The following is a 6,603-nucleotide window of genomic DNA, read 5'->3' on the forward strand; positions in this document are numbered from 1 at the left end:
AGTGAGTGCCTTGATCACTCACGATTTCTCGTGGTGATCCAAAGGAACAGATAATATGGTTTCTAACAAAGGAGATAACAGTGTTAGCATCATCAGTGCGGGTAGGAATTGCTTCCACCCATTTAGAAACATAATCTACAGCTAACAGTATATAAAGGTAACCACTAGAGTTTGGAAATGGACCCATGAAGTCAATGCCCCAAACATAAAAAATTTCACAGAAAAGCATAATTTGTTGGGGTATCTCATCCCTCTTGGATATATTACCAAACCTTTGGCATGGGGGACAAGATTTACAGAAGGTAGTAGTATCTTTAAAAAGAGTAGGCTACCAGAATCTCATCCATAATTTTTCTAGCTGTTCTTTGAGGGCCAAAATGTCCTCCACTCTCAGAAGAGTGGCAGGCCTCTAAAATGGACTGAAATTCTGATTGGGGCACACAACTTCTAATTACCTGGTCAGTACCACACCTCCATAAATATGGGTCATCCCATATATAATATTTAGACTCGCTTTTTAGCTTGTCTCTTTGATGCTTAGTAAAATTAGGAGGGAAAGTATGGCTAACTAGATAATTAGCTACAGGTGCATACCAAGGAACTACTTCAGATACTGTGTGCAATCTATCAAATGGAAAAGCATCATTGATAGGAGTTGAGTCAGTCTTAATGTGCTCAAGGCGACTCAAGTGGTCTGCCACTAAATTCTGGTTACCACTCCTATCCTTAATTTCTAAATCAAATTCTTGTAGCAACAGTATCCAACGTATTAACCTTGGTTTGGACTCCCTTTTTGCTAATAAATATTTTAGAGCTGCATGGTCTGAGTACACTACCACCTTAGTACTAAGTAAATAGGCTCGGAATTTATCCAGAGCAAAAGAAATAGCCAAAAGCTCTTTTTCAGTGGTAGTGTAGTTTGACTGAGCAGCATCTAGGGTCTTAGAAGCATAAGCAATTACGAAAGGATCCTTACCTTCACGCTGAGCCAGTGCCACTCCTACTGCATGGTTGGAGGCATCACACATAATCTCAAATGGCTGGCTCCAGTCTGGTCCTCTCACAATCGGAGCTTGAGTTAAGGCGATCTTTAGCTGATCAAATGCATTCCTTACTCAACTCGAACTCAACATCTTTCTGCAGCAGTCTGGATAAAGGCAATGCTACCTTACTGAAGTCCTTGATAAATCTCCTGTAGAAACCTGCATGGCCCATGAACGACAGACTTTCCTCACGGAGGAGGGTAAGGTAAACTAGAAATGACATCTACCTTTGCTGGATCAACAGAAATACCAGTATTAGAAACAACATGTCCTAGTACAATACCTTGTTTTACCATAAAGTGACATTTTTCAAAATTTAATACAAGGTTTGAACTAACACACCTGTCTAATACTCGAGCTAAACTATCCAAGCAAAGGCTAAATGAATCACCATATACGCTGAAATCATCCATGAAAACTTATATACATTTCTCAATAAGATCTGAGAAGATACTCATCATGAATCTTTGGAAAGTAGCCGGTGCATTATATAAGCTAAAAGGCATCCACTTGTATGCATATGTTCCAAAGGAACATGTAAAAGTAGTCTTCACCTGATCTTCAAGAGCTATATGAATTTGAAAATAGCCTGTATAACCATCTAAAAAGCAGTAATGTGATTTACCTGATAGGCGATCAAGCATATGATAAATAAATGGTAAGGGGTAATGATCCTTGCGAGTAGCTTGGTTGAAACGCCTGTAATCAATGCAAACTCTCCATGAATTCTGCACTCTAGTTGTCAGGAGCTCTCCATGCTCATTCTTTACTGGTGTGACTCCAGACTTCTTGGGTACCACTTGTACTGGACTGACCCATTCACTATCTGAGATGGGGTAAATGATATCTACTTCAAGTATCCTGGTCACTTCTTTCTTGACAACTTCTAAGATGGTGGGATTCAGTCTTCTTTGGGGTTGACGGACAGGTCTTGCTCCCTCTTCTAAAAATATTCTATGCTCACAAACTTGAGGGCTGATGCCTACTATATCTGCCAAGCTCTACCCAATTGCTTTCTTGTGTCTTCTCAGCACACTGAGTAGTTGCTCCTCCTGTTGGGAAGTGAGTTCCCTTGCAATGATAACTGGGAGCTTCTGATTATCCTCAAGGTAAGCATACTTGAGGTGGGGTGGAAGGGGCTTTAATTCCAATTTCTGCTCATGGTTAGGCACTTGATCGTCTGGAACCATTGATAGTTGTAACGTGTCTTCATCTTGTCCGGGGGGTGTCCCCACACTTGCATCTTGCTCCATATGCCTCTCTTCTACTTCCTCCTGGTGAATTGCAACTACTGTCTCATCAATGATGTCGCACTGGAAGATGGAATGATCTTCAGGAGGATGCTTCATAGCTTCATCTAGATTGAAGCTCACTGCTCTGCCATCTATCTCAAAAGAATAAGTTCCTGAGAAGGCATCCAGCTTGAATTTTGAAGTCTTCAGGAATGGCCTTCCAAGTAGGATAGATGATGGTCTTCCTGAGTCATTAGGGGCATTTCCAAAATATAGAAGTCAATTGGAAATGTGAGCCCCTTAATGCTCACCAACACGTCCTCAGCAATTCCAACGACAGAGATAATACTTTTATCTGCTAAAACAAAATGAGCTGCCGACCTTTTTAAGGGAGGGAGCCTCAAAGCATCATATACAGATAATGGCATTATACTAACACATGCTCCTAAATCACACATACATTCAGGAAATTTCACACCATCTATAGTAATAGTAACCATGCATGGACCTGGGTCACTACATTTTTCAGGTATATTACCTACCAATGCAAAAATAGAACTACCTAGAGGAATAGTTTCTAAATTCTGTAATTTATCTTTATGCATGCACAAATCCTTTAGAAATTTAGCATATTTAGGTACTTGCTGAATGGCATCAAAAAGTAGAATGGTTACCTCAACCTTTTTGAATATGTCTACCATTTTAGGGTCTAGTTCCATCTGCTTTCTGGACTTCCTAGCTAGATGTGGAAATGGGATAGGAATGGTGCCACTTGCAGCTTCTGCGTCCCTCGGTGCACCATTCCTTGGCTGAGCTGCTTCTTCTTCAACCAAGTCTTGTACTACATCCTCTTTTTAAGCATCATCTACCTCCACAACGCCTTCAACTTGTATGTTTTCCTCTGAGCTTGGCTCCTCATGATTCCTCTCCTGTAGTGTGGTTCCGGACCTTAAAGTAATGGCATTGATTCCACCCTTGGGGTTGGGTATAGGTTGAGAAGGAATTGTACTGGAGCTTGAAGGTTGAGTGTTGGAGGTACTCGACGATCCCATCTGAGAGATGAGAGCTTGTATAGCAGAAGTCAGACCAGTAAGTGTGTTTTCCATGGTCGTTTGTCTTTGTGCAAGAGAGTGAAGCAACTTGTCATTGGGAGAGGAAGATGGGTAAGTGATTTGAGGGACCTGCTGTTGGTTGTTCTGAGGCGCTTGGGACTGCCTTTGGTGAGGTGCTTTGTAAGGCTGGTTTTGATTCTGCTGTCTCTTGTTGTTGTTCCACCTCTAATTTCTATTGTTGTCTCTGCCTCCTCTGTTGTAGTTGTCCATCCATCCTTGTTTGGAATTATCTCTCCATCCCTGGTTGGAGTTGTCTTGCCAACCTTGATTGTGGTTTCCACCTTGGCTGTAATTGTCACCTTGTTGATTGTATCCTTGATTCGGGCGGTCATAGAAATTATGAGTAGCTGCCATATTGTTGTCTTCTTGTTGGAGCTGCGGACACTCATCAGTGTAATGAGTGTAATCAGCACATATTCCGCATATTCTTTGAGGAACCAACTGTTGACTTTGTTGTGATGAGGGAGGCTGATGTTATTGTTGATTTAGCTGTATCTGCTTCAGTAGGTTGGTCATGTCACATATAGCCTGTGTGAAGGCAGTAGTCTCACTACTAAAAGAAACCTCTGCAACAGTGACATGGCGGAAATTGGCGGATTAAGAAATTAATATAAGAGATACGTTGCAAGTACAGTTCTTAACCAAAAAAATTCGCTTATCAATTTAAAAGGGTTGTTACAAAATTAGAATTAAAATACTGGGAGTATGAATCCCAGGTCGTCTCCCAACGAGTTGCAGAAAGGTGTGCTGTTCTATTAATCAGATGTTTTCCAAATTGGTTTTGAGTTTGATAACATGAAATTAAATTAGAGAATTTATGTAATTTAAATAAAAATCTTGACCGGGAGTAGATTGATCTGAAGTTCTATCCTTGTTGGAGTCCTCCCAAGATTAATTGATAATTGAAAGTTGTTCTGCTCAGTTATCCTTTACTAGGTAGAGGAAAGTCAAGCAAGTTGGAAGTTTACTTCTGATCACAAGTTCTAATCCTCTCCCTTGGGAAGGATTAGTGTCAGTTACTAGAGAGCCATCCAACAATAAACCCAATTACAATTTTTACTTTTTAGCATTCCAACACAAGGTTCTCCTTTCAATCAACTCCCAATCAAGTTAGGGAACTACTCGCTCATTATGAATGTAAACTTCACAAAATAGGAAAGGGAAATAAAGAAAGACATGATAAATAATAGTAATCAAAGAGACCAATTAAAAATAAAAATAGTTCTTGTATTAATAAATTCTAAAAATAATCCAATAGTAATTCTGAACAAATTAAGGATATGAAAGAGTAAGTGACAAGTAAGGAAAACAAACTAGAATGATGAAGTCTTGGCGAAGGTAATAACTCTTCTCAATATCCCAATCCAAAAAGTAATTAAAACAAAATCCTAAGAACTATGAATGTGTAGAGAGAAAACCTAGAGGAGAAGTAAAATCAGATCTAAAAACTAGAAAATTATGTGGAATCAGTTGTCCCCATTGGTCTCTGCATGTTCCCTGGCTCTAATCTACTTTTCTGGGCCAAAAAATGGGTCAAAACATGGCCCAAAATCGCCCCCAGCGAATTCTGCAAATTCTGCAGATCGCACACGTCACGCGATCGCGTCATCCACGCGTTCGCGTCATCCAGCGTTTTGCCTTGCCACGCGTGCGTGTCATCAACGCATTCGCGTTACTCGTACAGTTTCCAATCCATGCGTTCGCGTCAGGCACGCGAGCAGTCACTACGATTTCTCCATTTTACGCGGTCGCGTGAGCCATGCGTCCGCGTCACTTCTCGCTGGTCATCCCCTTAATTTCTTGTGTTCCTTCCATTTTTGCAAGCCTCCTCTCCAATCTCCAAGTCATTCATGTCCTATAAAGCCTGAAACACTTAAGACAGGGATCATGGCATCGAATAGAATAAAGGAGAATTAAAATACATAATTAAAAGTCTCTAGGAAGCAAGTTTTCAACCATGGAGTAATTTTGGGAAGGAATTGTAAATACATGCTAATCATATGAATAAGTGGATAAAGACTTGATAAAACCACACAATTAAACACAATATAAACCATAAAATAATGGTTTATCAAACAGCCTTGGGGTGGTTGTTCCTGTGCCTGTGATTCCGAGTGGACTCACCTAGGTCGCTGATCAGTTGCCATACTTCATCTGCATTCTTGTACTTTTTCAGAGAACCATTACTTGCACCATCCAATGTGGTCTTATCCCGAGGCTTCATGCCTTGAGTGAAGTAGCTGATCAACACCAACTTGTCAATCATGTGATGGGGGCATGCGTCCAGAAGATTCTTGAAGCGCTCCCAATACTCATAAAGAGTCTCTGATTCGCCTTGAATAATGCAAGAGATCTCTTTCCTTAGTCTATCTGTAACTTCAGCTGGAAAGTATTTTTCCAAGAATTCTATCCTGAGCGTATCCTAGTTAGTAACGGTCGCTTCAGATTGAGTGTAGTACCACTCCCTCGCATTTCCCTCAAGAGAAAACGGGAAGGCGGTTAGCAGAATAGAAGTTTCATCTGCACCATGACGCCTAACAGTAGAATAGGCTATCTGAAAATCCCTGAGGTGCTTGATAGGCTCCTGAGCAGGTAAGCCATGGAACTTGGGCATTAAGTTGATTAGCACGGTCTTCAATTCAAAATCTGCAGCCAGATTTAGGTGACGCACTTGATACGGTTGCAGAGTAAAGTCTGGGGCTCCAGCTTCCTAGAGAGTAATCCTCCTAGGCTCTGCCATATTACCTGCACGTAAATTAACCGAATTAGTAGAAAAGGAGCTTGTTTCTTCCTCAGATGGTGCTTCAGTTTTGCCGTCAGAAGAGATTGGTGAATTGGTAGTAACCAGTTCACCACACTCAGAGGCTAGCCTACGCCGAGCTCGCCTAATACTTGAAAGAGTTCTTTCAATTTCAGGATAAAATGCGGCTAAGCTCGGATCAGGCAACTAATGCATCATTCAATGAAAGAAACATACAGCTCATGGTAATAAAATAAAATAAAATACACGAAAATTAAAAATATGTACTGATGAGCTGATAATTTATACCCTTTTTGGCATTATTTTTACATAGTTTTTAGTTTGTTTTATTCACTTTTTATTATATTTTTATTAGTTTTTATTAAAAAATCACATTTCTAGAATTTACTATAAATTTGAGTGTTTTTCTGTAATTTCAGGTATTTTCTGGCTGAAATTGAGGGACCTGAGCAAAA

General features: G+C 40.3%; 1 non-coding gene across 1 annotated transcript; it reads left to right on the forward strand.

Moving 5' to 3' along the window:
- The first annotated feature begins 5,647 nt into the window (after positions 1-5,647).
- Positions 5,648-5,755, forward strand: LOC112738929 (small nucleolar RNA R71). Its single transcript, XR_003169876.1, has one exon. It is a non-coding gene; the product is annotated as a small nucleolar RNA R71 (small nucleolar RNA).
- The last annotated feature ends 848 nt before the right edge of the window (positions 5,756-6,603 follow it).

Source organism: Arachis hypogaea, chromosome 13, assembly GCF_003086295.3.
Source record: "Arachis hypogaea cultivar Tifrunner chromosome 13, arahy.Tifrunner.gnm2.J5K5, whole genome shotgun sequence".
Taxonomy (NCBI): domain Eukaryota; kingdom Viridiplantae; phylum Streptophyta; class Magnoliopsida; order Fabales; family Fabaceae; genus Arachis; species Arachis hypogaea.